This window comes from Cricetulus griseus, chromosome 4 (genome assembly GCF_003668045.3).
Source record: "Cricetulus griseus strain 17A/GY chromosome 4, alternate assembly CriGri-PICRH-1.0, whole genome shotgun sequence".
In the NCBI taxonomy this organism is placed as follows: domain Eukaryota; kingdom Metazoa; phylum Chordata; class Mammalia; order Rodentia; family Cricetidae; genus Cricetulus; species Cricetulus griseus.
In genome coordinates this window covers 4,464,028-4,480,350 of record NC_048597.1, presented here as the reverse complement: position 1 = coordinate 4,480,350, position 16,323 = coordinate 4,464,028, and positions in this window count along the sequence as shown.

Sequence of the window (16,323 nt, the reverse complement as noted above, 5' to 3'; positions counted from 1 at the left end):
CCCTCTTTTGACCTGTGTGGGCACTGCATTTACCCAGTGTACTCCTAACTACATAGGCAAACACTCATACGCATGAAATAAAAACAAATAAATCATTAAAAATAAGTAACAAAACTCCATTGATTATCTCCTAACCATTGCAAAGTGTTTCTGTGTGTTCTCCATCTCCTCCATGAAGTTTGAAATTCAAGTGAAAAACTGTTTTAAGGTAACTACTCACATTTTTGACATGTATGTATCTAGAGCTAAAAGCTAAATTGACTTTTTTTTCAGACTTGGAAATATTATGATATGGTCCAAATCTTGTGAGCATTAAGTTTTTAAACATTAAGTTTTTAAAAACCCATTGATTTTAACATTCACAAGTCATGCTTAAGAAATGTTTTGGGGCTGGTGAGCTATTATTGAGTGAGCAGGCTGAACAAGTTTAAGGCCCTGAGTTCAGAACCCCAGAATGTGGTGTGAGTCAGATCCAGCAGTGTTCAGCAACCTGTAATCTTAGTGCCCCTAATGGGATGTGGGAGGCAGGAGCATGACCAGGAGCTTGCAGACCCCCCTCACTTTGTATACAGAGTGTCGAATGCAAAATGATCTTGTCTCAAACAAGTTACAGCAAAGACCTCCTCCACACATGCACACACACTCAGAGACAGAGGCAGAGAAAGACCAGTTTTTCTAAACCTAAAAATGATTCTTCCAGTCAATAAGAAATGTATCAAATTTGGATTTGGCAAAGTAGAGTTTGAGACTGACAAAAGGGATAGGGAACACAAGTGCCAGGCAATCATTGAACCAGAAAACAGCAGTCCAACAAAGTCCTGGATCTGGGAGCCACGTGGCCCTGAGACTCAAATGGACCAGTTGCCTTAGAAACAAGCTCCGGAGTGTAGCTGGAAATTGGGACACACCCCAGAGGCTTTTTAGTCCACCTCTCTCCCCAGCCCTGTACACTCCTCTGCTGGGCACAGACAGGACTACAGAACAATAACCAGTCCCTCTGGCCACCATGGGACCTTGTCCCCAAGGACCATGAAGGCTGCCTGGTCAAGGGGAAAACAGTGGACTATCTCACCTAGCTTCTCTTGCCTGGTGATAGCCCTGATGGACAGGGTGAGAGCCTGGCCTGCTGACACGATTCACTGCATCGTTGGGCTTCAGGTTCTTTCAGAAATTGCAGCATTGTAAAACTCACTGTTACGTTCTGCAGCTGATAGCCACACGTGGCTATTTTACTTTAAATGCATTTCCTTGGTTGTATATGCCACATTTCAAGCTTAGCCACACTATTGGCTTCTACATCACAGCCTATAGTTACAAACCAGTTCTAGCACCATGTAAGGTTCTAAAAGTCACCATTCTTCTGGGTTCTAGCAATGGTGAAGGGGCCTGGTCCCCCATTTCTGTAATGATAATACTTAAAGGGTTTCACCAGAAATCCCAGGGGAGAAAGTCTGAGTGCTATTTACATTTAATTAATTAATTAAAATTTGCCTTTTTGTCCCATATAGAACACACCTCTGACTGTGGTCAGTGGTTACTCACAGACTTGGTCATTTTGCTGACGGGCCACACATTCTCATTGATCAATTCTAAATTGGATTATTGTTAGTTTTAAAAGCGCCTGAGCAGCAGAAAGTGGCTGTGGTGGCAGGCAACGGAGAGATTGATAGCAGAATAAACAGGGAAAGTGACAAGATTGGCGACGGAATTGATCACTGTCAGCGGGTCGGTGGTCAGCCGACTGCCCTTTAGTGTCCAAAGTAAACATCAGAATAATGTTTAGACAAACACGTTTGATTTTTGAGGTAATGGGTATGTCAACTAAATGACAAACCTTAGAAAGGTCAAAGGGATATCCATTTTTCAGACTTTTTCAACGATTAATCATTGATTTGGGTGCCAGTGCACTTGTAGGCAGAGTGGAGAGCACATTGGCTTGTGCATGGCTGGGTGAATGCTTCAAAGTCCACATCAGCACCACCCAGGATTCATCCAGCACTGTTCCTCACAACAAAGCTGTGCTGTGAAGAGAGCGTTCACTCCTCCTAACTGCATGTCCCTGGATGTGGAATTTCCATTGTATAGCGACGATACACATGGAATGTCTGTCTAACCCTTCAAACGCAGTCCATCTTATCAGCAATCTACTCCAGAGAGACGGAACTCACCATAACAAACCAAACACAGCCAGCTTGTTCACCATTAGCCTCTAATCTGAGGACTTTATAATCTTGTCACAATGCAGGATACCATTAGTGAATCACAAGCACCCCCAAATTAAAATTTAGTATAATTCCATACTTGCAGGTCAGTGTGTTTGTACGTGTTTGCTCTTGTTCACATCTGTCTACGTCAACACATTTGTCTGTACAAGAGTGCAGAAGCTAGAGGTTGACACTGGGAGTCTTTCTCCAGCACCGTCCACCCACTTTCTGAACAAGGGTTTCTCACTGATCCTGAAGCTCACTAATCCAGCAGAATAGCAATCAACATTGGTGAGAACCATGCTGGGAAGGTCAACACCACTGACTTGTTTCTCTGATCTCATAAAGGGATTGTTCTTTTGCCCCAGGAGACTTGACAGAAGAAAGCAGACAGGGTCAACATGCACTACAGAAAGGAGCTGTAAAGAGCATTCTTCAATAGAATGCCCTGATGAGCTGGCGCTGTTGAACTAGTGTCCTTGCAAAAGGGATTCGAGTCTCTCAACCTAGGAAGTAGGCAGCTGCACTCTGTGTCCAGAAAGATGTGCTGGTGTCCTTGGCTTCTGTGGTGGCGTGAATGACAATGTTCCACCCCATCCCCATAGGTCATAGGTCCAGATGTTTGAATATTTGGTTCCCAATTATTAGATTAAAAGTTGTAGCCTTTCTGGAGGAAGTGCGTCACTGGGGAAGGCTTTGAGGCTGGGATGGCTCAAATATTTGTGCCATTTCCAATGTGGGAAATATTCTCTGCTTCCTGCGTACAGTTCAAGATTAAGCCCACAGCTTGTGTTCTCAGTATCCAGTTCCTGCCGCCTGCTGCCTCTGCTCCACCATCATAGACTCCAACCCTCTGGAATCACAAGGCCAAATAAATTTTCTTCCACAGATTGCCTTGGTCATGGTGTTTAGTGACAACAGAATAGTAATTCACACACTTTCTGTCACAGTCAAGATGCTCAGGCTAAGTAGCATCTCAGCAGGGACAGCGGAAGCCTGTAGTCACCTATCCCTAGTGTCTAACGTTCCTGCCAACTTCCTGCAGAAGGGAACAGCTGAGAAATGTCTCCAGTTACATTTGCATTGCAGGGGGTTTCTTAGCTCAGGCCACTGCGAAGAATTTCACAGACTCGGTAGCTTAACAAACAGAATTTTTACTTTTTCTCTCGGTCCCAAGCACTACAAATCAAGATACCAGAATAATCAGGACTTGGTAAAGGATTTCCTCCACTCTTGAAGATATTTGTCTTCTAGCTATGTCCTCGTTCACACAGAGATTAAGTCCCCAGGTATCTCCTCTTAGGGTACTAATCTTATCACAAAGTCCTCATCCTCATACTCCATCTAACCTTCATTTCTTCCCAAATGCCCATCTCCAAATTCCATCAAGGCTTTAACCTAAGAATTGTGAGGGATAGGATTCAGTCCATGGAGGAGACATGTGGTTGTCAGCTTTCAGGAGTAGAGATAGGGGAAATCCATCACGTTAAAAACAACTAAGGAATTAAAAACCAATAAAGAGAATAAATGCCCAGGTCAGGTGGTAGCGGCGCAGGCCTTTAATCCCAGCAATTGGGAGGCAGAGGCAGGTGGGTCTCTGGGAGTTTGAGACCAGCCTAGTCTGTCTACAAGAGCAAGTTCCAGGACAGCCTCGAAAGCTACACAGAGAAACCCTGTCTCAAAAACAAAACAAAAGAATCCAGAGAATAAATGCCCAGAAAAAGACACTGCCACAAAGTGCCTGCAGCTAGAAAGATGAACCCTGGACACAAGGAGGTCATGACATCCAAGCACAGGTGACACCTGAGATGATCTGGCCAATCTATACAAGACAAAATAGAGAATTCCTTCATCCTTATTCAGCTGGGAATCATCCTCAGTCTCAGGACCAGTGAGATCACCCAGGGCAACAAGTGCCTGCTGCCAGGCCGGCTAACCCGAGTCTTGTCCATGAAACCCACATGGTGGAAAGAGAGAAACACCTCTGAAAATCTTCTTCTAACCTCTACACTGTACACATGCTCGCGTGCGTGCGCGCGCACGCGCGCGCGCGCACACACACACACACACACACACACACACACACACACACACACACACACGCATGCTCACCAGAGAGAGTAAATAAAATCTTAATCCAAAAATCGCTGAATGCTAACCAGTTTAATTCTAATCTGTTTTCATTATCTTTATTTTTTTTATTCTTTGATAGTTTTATATACAGTCTAGAGACTACTTTTGTCATTTTGATCCACTGTTACTCTTGTGCATCCCTCTCCTCCCACTGAACCCCTTCTTCTTCCCAAGGAGACCCCTCCTGCTTCTGAGTTTATTTGAGGTCACTTGCATGAGCCTGGGTGGGGCTTATTTACTGGAGTTGGAGCAACTCACCAGTGGCTACACCAATGAAGAAAATGACTCTCCATAGCAACCATTAACTGCCAATAGCTCCTGGGGAAGGAGTGGAGTCTCAGGAGCCCCTCCTCTACCCAAAACAGAGTACTGTTAACACCCCCTATACATGTCTTATCCAGGTCACCACAGCTGCCACCAGTTAACGAGTACAAAGGCCACATCTCTCCAGGAAGGTGTCTAATAGCACTCTTTTGCCAGTTTCCAGCTCTTAGATTCTTTCTGGCATTTTCTCTAATGTTCCCTGAGCACTGGACAGAGCAATATAGATGTGCTGTTTAGGGCTAAGTGAACACTTGACAGTAAGTCACTTAGCCCCAGTGGTCAATTTGACAGTTGTAAGTCGCTGCTTTAACCATTGCTCTCTGCAAGCCATAGCTCCTCCAACCAAGGCTGAGAGCAGCACTAATCTACCGGAATAAGCACACATAGAAGGCAGCCTGACACCATGCCTGCTTAGCAGATCAATGATAGCATGGTCCTTTGAGGGACCTACGGGCCAGCATTTTACCACTGGGATGAGGGACGCTATGGGAGAAGGGGCCTCTATGAAACCTTAGAGTGGGGGTCACCAGAGGTGAATTTCTCACTGCCATAGCAGGTCGTCTAGCAGAACACAGGTGTGGAGAGGAGTTATATAGAAGGAATTCTCTGCACTAGGGAAGCCCTTTATACAGAAGGAAAATATTACCCATGGCAGCCAACAAACTATAGCCATAACACATCCACACTACCCAGAGAAGAGGAAGCCCAGGTAGGTACTGACAGGTCCAGTAAGGATCCATGCACAAGGTCAGTCTTCAACACTGCTATGTGGGATTCTTTTTAAATGCTGGGGTAAAAGGCCATGATAATTTCATAGATTGGATTGTTAAACAAATATCACATCGCTGGGTGGAAGCAGCAACTGAGTGGCAAAAGCTGAAGGCGGGATTGGAAAATTCCACGTGATATGTAACCCTTGAACATGTTCATGAGCATAAGACTGCTCAGCTACGTGGGTCACACTGTGTGCTCCCTGTAGGGCCTTTGGGGAAGGCTTGCTGATCGCTATGAATTTAAATCAGGAGTGGGGTTAGGAGACCCGTTTCCATAGAGACACAGAAGAGGATGAAAGACGGGCAGGGGAAAGGAGAGAGGGAAGAGAGGGGGATGGAGACAGAGAAACCCGAAGAAAGCAAGACTCACACCACTCCTCCTGGGAGAGTCCAGCCTATGACATCACAGCACAGTGCTGCCGTTTATCATCTAAATGCTTAAAAACAGCACCACTGATTTATTTTTTTAAAAAATCACAGAAAAATTCCAAAATATCTTAAATGCACTTGCACTTTTGTGGAGGTCTGTATTCATATAGCTATCCTTCTTGGCCACAGGCTGAACACACCTGAGCTGTTCCTGATACCCTGATGGAATGTGGGAAACCGCCACACAGAAGGAAGCCTAAGAGGAGGGCAGACAAGTTAGTGTACCAGGAGCTGAGCTTCACCATACTCTAACGTTCATTGGGTTCATTTCCCTTCAGGGAGCACAGTAGGGGTTCTGAGGAAGTGTGGGGTGTCTTGGTGTCAGGATCTGTCTTCTGTGTTGTTTGCTCTTTGCTGTCTTTGAATTGCCCTGGCCTAGAGTAACCATTAGCAAGCTAGTGGGTGTAGTTTGCAAATGCTACTACACTCAATGTGTAAAATCTGAGCTTTTGGGGGCTCTGGCAGCAGGAGGGGCTCCTGGAAGCTCTCCCCTCCCCCTTGTGTGGGTATCGATGGATGTCTGTGCTTCTTTAAGTGAGATAGCTTAAGTCCAACTTTGAGAGCTTCTCTGACTAAGATAATAATAATAATAATAACAATAATAAACAGAAAGCATTTAGAATTTGGTGTGCCCGTCTTGGTTTTCTAAGCAGACGGTCATAGCCATGGGACTACACAAACAGATCTCCTTTGGTGACCTTGGTGTCCTCCATGTGAACAGAGCATCATGGAGAGGCAGGCAGGTGTATATGAACATAAAACCAGTGGAATCTGTCCTGGCCATTCGCTGGCTATGCATTCTGAGTCTGGTCACTTCATCTCTCATCTTCCTCTAAAACTGTGGTCAGGTCTCCCCCTTCATCCACAATCTCCAGGTGAGAAGACAGAGAAATGTTAGAAACTAGAGGTCACTCCGATGTGGGTTACCATGCTGTGAACGCAGACAAACCACAATAGCTCCTGGAGATTCTCAGGTTAGTCTTAAGTCTGACTGCCACCAAACAGTATACACACAGACGTACCTACACGCTGACAGTTCATCTATGGGTAAGCTGCCTCTATGGCACTTTACGGGAGGGGGAGAAGTAAGCGGCTGTGTTCAAGTTAAATACAAACCTGGGATCAGAGTAAATTTCACATTTTAAAAATGTTTTTAGGAGGTATAGTAAAATTGGGGCTTCCCCCTGGAGTGTGCAGTTCTGTGAATTCTAATGCACATGTGAACTTGCACAAATACCACTATAAAACAACACTGGAGAATTTCATTACGTTGAAGAATTCCATCCTATGGGACAGCACAATGGCTCGGTGGGCAAAGGTCCTTGCCTCTGAGCCTGATAAGCTAAGTTCAATCCCTGGGCCCACACAGTGGAAGGAGAGAGCCCACGCTCAAAATTGCAGAAGCTGTCCTTGCCCTCTCCACTTGTGCTTGGGCAAGCGCATGCCCCCACAAACACTAAATAGGTGCGTAAAATATGTGTAAAATAATTCCATATGCCTGTCTCTTTCTATTCTTTCCCTGCCCCATCTCTGCAAACATATTTCCAGACCTATTCTGATACTTTTTCTTTCTAAAAGCAGTCACATAGAGTTTCACGATGTGCAATACAGCATTTTGAACTTGCTTGCTTGATAGTATTTCATGACACAGACATACCATTGTCTGTTTTACGATTTGACCCTTGAAGGACATCTGTGGGATTTTTGTTTGCTCCAGATTTATATTGTTTATGTTTTTTGCAGATGACTGTGTGAGTGGATGCCACATGTATGGTGCCCTCGGAGGCCAGAAAGGGGCGCCACATCCCAAAGAGCTGTAGTGACGGGTGGTTGTGAGACACTTGACATGGGAGCCGGGAGCTGAACTCGTGTCCTCTGGAGAAGAAGTACATGCTCTAAGCTGCTGGGCCCTCTCTCTAGGCCCATGGTATTGTTTTGATGAGTGTTTCCTGGAGGTCCATCTACAAAGCCTTGTTCCCCAGTGAGGCAGCAGCAGAGGTACTTAGAGGCCCTGTGTCCCTGGGTGTACTGTCTTCCGAGTAGACTGTGAAATGCCTGGATCTCAATCATAATTTGATTTCCTGTAACTGTGATAAAGAGCCTTGACAAAAGCAACTTAGAGGAGAAAGGGCTTATTTGACCCACAGTTCCAGATCACAGTCTGTCATTTTGAGGAAGTCAAATGGCAGGAATTCGAAGCAGATACTCGGGTGACAGGCATGGCCAAGAGCTGAGATCTTTGAGTTAACAGGTGCATGCTAGAGCTCAGAGGGCCTCTCCTTTTCATTCAGTCCAGAGCCCAGATCCCAGAACTGTGCTGCTCATGTCAGGGTAGGTCTTCTCACCTCAGTTAACCCAAGAAAGAAAATCCCTGGCAGGAACACGTGCCCAACTTGTCCCAGTGACAATTCCTCATTGAAGCCCTTCCCAGGAGATTGCGCAAGCCAACAATCAAAACCAAGTATCAAGGAGCCTGTGCCTGCCGCCTGCCCACAGGTGAGTAGTTTTTCTCTGCCGCAGGCTGCCACTGCTGCCCTTATCAGAGGTGAGGTGTCTGATCATCCAGAGCAAGTGAAATGAACCCTTTCTATTTAATAAGTTAATTACCTCAGGTATCTCACTGCAGCAGTGCAAAGTGAAGGCATCTGTTTTATTTTCATTATCTCATCGGCTATAAGTAGAATTATAAGCATGCAAATGCAGCTTGTTTGTCATGGGAATGTGCATCTCCTTTACCCAGAGATAAACAAATATTGACCTGCAAATACTAACATCGCAATATGGATACAGATATTTGCAAACAAATCTCTTAAGAGACAGTACCCCTGTTGATCAAGGCACATAAGAGAATACGCCTTACCTTCTGTAAAATTTGAGTCACTTTGCTGTCTTTGGCAGTATTTGATATTTTTCTGATATAATTGAGCATTCTTCCTAAAACATTAACCAAACAACATTAGCAGCTACAAAAGCATTTTAGTGGGCCTACCGAGAGTTACTCTTACAGTTTGAAGGGTATTTATTTAGTTTTACGAAAACAAAAAACAGCTAAGTAGAAAGGGGCCTGGCCACATGAGCCTTGAGTCAACAAGGACTTGAAATTGAAAAGCCACGTTACATTTGATTGGAACACAGTGCCTCCTCTCCCGGGGAGAGTTCAATGCTCCCGAGAGCACTGGATGACCATGGGAGTGTTCCAACCGTGTTCAGCATTGCTAACTGATCCCACAGGACATCACCACTGAAGTTCTATGGGCCAATCCATAGACAGGGCCAATCCATATCGTCCAGGTTGATGATGATAGCATAATGCCCATGGTACTTAAAATTCAATTGCGCTCTTCCTAATCTATGCCCCATTATGCAGGCCTTGGAAATAGTCTCCGAAGGAGGTAAGCCTTCTATTGATCCTCATCTGCCTACATAGCAACTGGTGTGTAGCAATGCCGGAGTTTACTAGGAGAGGGAGAAAATATTGATTCTAGGAAACTTAATATTATTAAAAGACAGTTGTATTAGACCTCTTTCCTGGATTTAGCTGAGCTCTTTTTTTCCCTTCCCTTTCCCATTTTCAGAAAAATCAATGAAGCTAACATCCTTGTTGGTTTTAGTGTCTACTGAAGCAGTTTCATGTCACCGTAGAACCTATGCAGGGTGAAGCCTCAGCCCTGGGGCTTGGAGACCTGGGTTGACAGAGGACGAGAGCAGCTCTTGCCCTCATTAGTCTACCACATGGAACGAGCAATGTTCCAATTTTATTTCCTTGTGATCTGCTTTCTTCAGAGAGTAATGATACAATTCATTACTCAAAAGCAATTTCCAGTTTGAGAAAAATCTAAAGAAATAAAATCAACAAAGACAAACAGAAGAATTTTTGATACACACCCACCGATCAAAAGAAAACAACCCTCGTAGTTTGATATTTAAGAATGCAAGTATTATTCTCTTTGGAACTATCTAGACTCAAGCTTTGCTTTTCTGACAGAGTGAACAGCTGCTTCTGATTTCTGGGACGATTAAAACATTCTGGAATCCCTCTGCCTATCCGAGTTCTGATAAAATGTTGGTATGTCATTATCAAATGTAACAAGCCTGAGACATGGCTGGGAGGCAATGAACCGAAAACTGGAATCTTCATCTAATTATATCCATAAAACTCCTTTTAATTCTGATGCCATAAATTTGGAATTTGGAATATTAAGAGGGATTGGACTTTGCAAAACAACACGTTCCTTCTAGATACTACAAACAGTGTTTTAAAAATAAGAAATCAAGAATAATGTGGAAAATATGTGGGGAAATATCACACTGTTTATAAGACTTTTCAAAGACTTTAGGAGAATTTAGACAATTTTAGCCTGCAAATATTCGTGGTGCATTTTGTAGTTCTTTTCCATCTCTGTCTCGGGTTTCAGTTGAGCATGGGACTCTCCTCTCACAGGCAACCAACCAGATCTGTGTCACTGTTGTAGACACCATGGATGTCTGTACGCCTCTGAGTGGAGAGGACGGTGGGATTTCTGTTCACCGTGACCTTTCTTGTTTTCCCACTTGCCATTAAAGGACATTTTATCCTCACTCTTACCTAAAGAACAATCCAAACAGCTGGGCGTTGGTGGCGCACACCTTTAATCCCAGCACTCGGGAGGCAGAGGCAGAGGCAGAGGCAGGTGGATCTCTGTGAGTTGGAGACCAGCCTGGTCTACAGAGCTAGTTCCAGGACAGGCTCCAAAGCCACAGAGAAACCCTGTCTCAAAAAAAAAAAAAAAAAAAAAAAAAAAAAAAAGTGACCAAAGACACTGCACAGGGAATGCCTATCTCGCCTCCCCTTCTTTAGGATCTAACTTCTGTTTCTTGCCGTTGAAGGACCACTGCTGGGCTACCACTCACCAGATCTCTTGGCTTTCAACTGCCACCAGAAGGTCCTTCTGAGGAACCAAGATATACTCTGTCAAATCATATGGAAAACTGCTATAGGCTTGACATCAGCTGTCAGATAAAATACTCCATTCGGCACTGTGCTAGGATGAAATCTGGCTCAACACATGGGGCCAGAGAGCCCAGGCAGGTACCAGACCAGGGTCATGGAGGAAGGCCACCTTATCACTCGAACCACAATTATTATAAGGGGTGGACAGGTGCACTCATTTGCTCTCTGTTGCTGTAGTTAAACACACGGACAAGACACAACCTAGGGAGGAAAGGGGTGTGTTTGCATGTGGCTCACATTTCCTGATTATAATCCATCATGAAGTAAATTCAGGGCAGGAAGTCGGTCAAGTAGGACAAGCAGAGGCCTTGAAGAAATGATGCTGACTGGCTCACTCTCTACCTCAGGCTCAGCTCGCTCTGCTATACAACCCAGGCCTACCTGTGTAGGAATGGTGCTGTCCCCAGGGGGCTGGGCCATCCTATAATACTCAGTCAAGAATCTCTCATAGACATGGCCATTGACCCATCTGATCTGGGCAGTCCCTGAGACTCCCTACGATGGCTCTAAGCTGTGTCAAGGTGACAGCTGACACACACTAGGACAGCAGGATAGGGATTCATACCAATGGACTTTTGAAACTGTGTATCTGAGACTACAGCTTAGTTTATGTTGTTGTAGCTGTATTACATGGACACCTCACCCCCACCCAAGCCTAAGGAAGCCCCAGAACCTAAGTCAGCAGAACACACATCAGATGAAATCCAAGTCTATTCTAAACTACAAAATTTAATCATAACATTGGTCTATTAGTCATCATTGCTAGTAAGTACCCCCATTACCTTTATTTAGGGAAAAGGAGGTTTTATTAACATTTTCAGTGCTTCCCCTAAACATTGGCTTTACAAACAAAAATGCCCTTGTCTACAATTTCAGAGTGTTCACCCCTTCTCCAGAGGCAAAAAAAAAAAAAAAAAAAAAAAAAAAAAAAACTATAAAGTAGAACCTAAGAGACCATCACATTAAATTCCAAGGTATTTCTTAGAGGACTTACTTCTTTGAACCAAAGAAAATTTAAAATAATATAAGTATCAATGAGATGTCAGTAAAAGAAGCTAGATACATGAATCCAATTCCCAAATAAAGAAGTTGCCTAGAAATCAGGTGTTTCAATCCTTCTAAAGGGACATGTTTGCCTGTCCTGACCAGTATAGCATATTCTAGAATATAGATTTGTTGTCTCCTTCAGCTAGACTGGCTGGCCAGGAAGCCCCCAGGATCCTCCTGTCTCTGTCTTCTGAGACCTAGGATTCCTGGCATTCACAACAAAAGCTTGGCTTTTCCTACATGGATTCTGGGGGACTGAACTAGAGTTAGGATCCTTATGCTTTCACTTTGCTGACTGAATCCTCTCCCTACACCCCTACTTTACCTTCAGGTGACCGCCCATCTCCCACACCCATTCTTGACCACCAGGTAATACCTGAACCAGCCTGTCAGCATTCACACCACCTACACATTCTCCCGACTCTTCCTGAAGGCTTCAGCTGTCTCCTAAACAGCCTTTGCTGACCACTTCTAAAGCCATCTGACGTTTTCTCATTGGACTCCCTCAAGGCTCTCCCCACCCCCTGCTCGATGGCGCTCTCTCACCTATCCATATGGAGCACAAATGTTGCCCCCTAGACCTTCATAATCTCTCTCCTCTCTCCACAAAAGAATAGGGGCTCCCAGCCTTTGGCCATTTGTTCAGTCATCATCATTGCCCTTAACTGGTTTCACTATAGTTCCATGCTTTAGAGTCTCCCAGCCATGGACTTTCTTGAAGTTCTGACCATTGCTTGCTCTTCTTCTCTGACTCTCGGGGGCCTGTGGCATCTTTTGAAGCATGGCACAAATATCCGGAAGCCTTTGCACAACTTCTGCTAATGAGTTTTTTTTTTTTCCAGTTAGTCTCCAGCAAAGTGGATGGACAATCTAAAGTGTGATCATTTGCAATTTAGGCTCAATTAAATTTTGTGGCTGACTTTCTTTAATTTACTCTTGCCCACTTGGGTCCACTGTCCTTCCTAAGAACAGGTTTTTCCAAAGGCTGGGGTCCTGTGAGAGCAGATGGAATTAAGGATCTGGAGGCTCCTCATTTCTTCTGAAACCTGGGCTTGTCCTGCATCCCTGGGGAGCATGGCTGTGCAGAGGGAATCACCTGTTGGCTCCCAAAGCAAACAGTTCTGAGATTGATCATCAGCTGTGGGTGAAATTAACAGTGTGGTCCCTGAGGCCATCAGTCCTTGTGCCAACAAATTGGCTTTCTGGAGCCCACACCTGCCTCAAGCTAGTCAATTATCAGTGTTGAGAAAGCAGGAAATGAAAGTCCCATGGCTGGAAGCATCAATAATTTAAATAAAGTAGCCATGAAGAGTGGTCCTCCTTCCTGGGGTGTAAATGAATGGGATTCTAAGTGTATGGTGAAGACACAGTAATTGCCAGCAAATTAACTCCCAATGAAGACAGAGAGGGAAATCCATCTCCTTTGACTCTGGCACAATTTTCTTCCAAGGGGATCTTAGCATTAGGAGGGGGAGCTCAACTCAGAAGGGACCCTGCTTCTGTGGTGGAGTCAGTTCACAGCGACCTCCTAGGAGGCTCCTGTCAACACCGTGAAACCCACATGGGGCTGGTGAGGCTTTCTGCACTGTGGCCACAGCCCTTCCCAGGAGGCTGGTCTAGAGCTGTGCAGGGTTGCTTGATTTGGGAAAGCCGCTCTCCTCTCCACATATCCTCTCTGGTACGCGGAGTTGTGAATGTGTGTTCATAAAGTGTGTGCAAGTGCACAAGTATTCAGACAGCGTCCTGGGTGTTGTCCTCCAGCTCTGCCTGCCTTTCACGAAGGGTTTCCCATTGCTAGTATCCACATGTCTCCACCTCTCGAGAGCTGGAATTGGAAGCATGTCCCACCATGCTCAACTTTTAAGAGTTCTGGGGATCAAACCCATGTCCATGTGCTAGCATAGCAACCACATTACTGACAATTCTGTCCCCCTGGCCCTGGCACACTGATATTTAATAATAAGATCTGCACATGTTTGGCTCCATAGCCAACATTCCCATGTATTTTGTTAGAGATGTCCCACTGGAATGACCAGGCCAGAGTTAGGCCTCATCTTAACTGAAAATGGCTCCCCAACCCTTCACCCTCCTCCACCGGCTCACTCTGCTTTGTGGGAATTCTGTATCTGAAATTTTCTTCAGCTCCTTTTAATTCAAAGTAAGGTTGTCAGTCAGCCTCACTCAGGCTAAGATGTCCGTGGTCTTCCTCATTCATGGAGATTATTTAACTTAAAAGACCTTTCAAGTGCATCAAAATGCATAGACCACAAACTCCCAAAGTATATACAAAGGCACCAGGGGTCAGCCTTAGCCAGGAGTGAAGCCCTGACCCGTGCAATCTAAACATACTACTAAGGAATAAAAAGCAATATGTACTCATGCCACACACTTTTGTGAAATGCCCAGACTGGCACATCAGTAGAGACAGAGTGGGTAGGTGGCCGTCAGACCCTGGTGGAAGACTGAGGTGACTGCTGTTCCCGGGCCAGTCATTGCTGTTATGACTGAATACCCTGAGAAGAAGGCCTTAGCCAGGGAGCACTCCAGTTTACAGTCTACTGTCTCAGGGAAGTTCATGCACAATCTCAGGCAGCTAGAACATCACATCCACTCAGAGAGAGAAATAAATTCACACATGCTTGGTACTTAGTCAACTGTAGCAGAGGCCAAAAGAGGGTATTCGATCACCTGAACACAAGGTTGTGAACTACTTACTCTACATGGGTGCTGGGAATTGAACCCAGGTCCTCTGCAAGAAAAGCAAGTGTTCATAATCACAAGCTATCTTGCCTACTCCCTCACCTCACTTTTAAAGGCCTGCAGTGAATGTACCCACTCTACAGGTGCTTTGTATAAAGCTCCAGTCAGGGAAAACTTCAGATACAGTAAAATAGGGCATAGGAGAGAGGGTTCCTGCAAACAGCTTTCTTGTGGCCTCTAAGTCTCAGAGACCAGAGGCTGGACATCCTCCACATGTCTCACAGCCCTTCTGAGAAGCCATGGTTTGCTTGAAAGAATTCAAGCTGAATGGGGCTCATCTTTTTATCGCCACAGATCCATCCACCGTGAAAATAACAATGATAGCTGGAATTATTATTGTTATCTGTATTTTGTGCTGGCCTTTTCTTTTCTGTGGCCTAAAATTAGATGGTGTGTTATTTAGCTCTACATGGAATTACTTTTTAGACTCTATTGTTTTTCTAACACTTGGGTGGTGGCAGCACAAAATCAGGCAGAATTGCTGGTGACTACATGCAGGTGACTTCATGATTTCACCTGGGATGGAGGCAGGGGCCCAGCTGAGGAAGCAATGCTGGTCTCTGGTCTCTAACCTTCTCACACCCTTAGCTACTCTAGCATCCCACCCAGAGCCTCAGCAAGCAAAGCCCTAGCATTGCAGCACCCCAGCTTCGAAGGTTTGGACAATCTCATGCAATCCTCACTGGGTGCACAAATGTACCACCCCCTTTCTAGGCAGAAAACCAGCACCACGATGTAGGAGATATAAAAGATGAACTTGGAATCTGTGTAGGTTTACTGGCTTTGCTTTTAATTTTTGTGAGATATGCATTCTCTTTTGTATTGTTACCAAGAGTAGAAAAGTGGTTTGAGCTGAGACAGAAATCACTCCCGTTACTCTAAAAGGGAATGAATGTGAAGAATTATGAGCAGTCAAAAGCAGGACCCTAAGGAGTCTCAGGAATCACAGCTACTACTTTTGGATTAAAGGAGAGAAAAAAACAAGAACTGGGGAGAAGCCACTGACAACCTCGCCAAGGCTGAGGGTCAAGTTTATTCAGAGAGATGGTCCCAGAGGGACTCAGCCTGCTCATGGTGAGGGAGCTCTCTAGAAGGCAAATAGCAAGGGTGCTCTACAGGAGAAATCCCCCATGGTAAGAGAATGTGAGTGCGAAGTGGCCACCAGTGCTGAGTCATGGGGTCACCTCATGTTGACAGTCTAATACAGTCTAGAGACAACACCAACACTCAGCAGGCTGGCCATAGAGAAACAGCTTCAAGGCCCACGTCCAATATTACAAACCATGGCAGAGAAGGGGGATTTGGAGCCTAAAAACAGTATGTTGCCACTAGGCCTGGAAGGGACAGTCACCCTAGGTGTGGTCTGACTTTAATGTCAGGGGATTGCTACCACAATGCTTTTATCTAGGGAAAGTGAACAGCTTGCTACACCCGGTTTTAGTTACTAATGCACAAGAACATATCTGTTGGTTAAGAAACTAAGTTTTTGGAAGTCAATGTGTGCATCCCTGTGTGTTAACATGTTCATGTATACATGTTCATACGTGTTCATGTATGCCTATGCTAGTGTGTAAGCATGTGAGCTCCTGTGTGTGCACATCCGTGTGTGTTCATGTGTGTGTGTGAGGGTGTTCATGTGTATGCACGCCTATTCTCTTTTTTT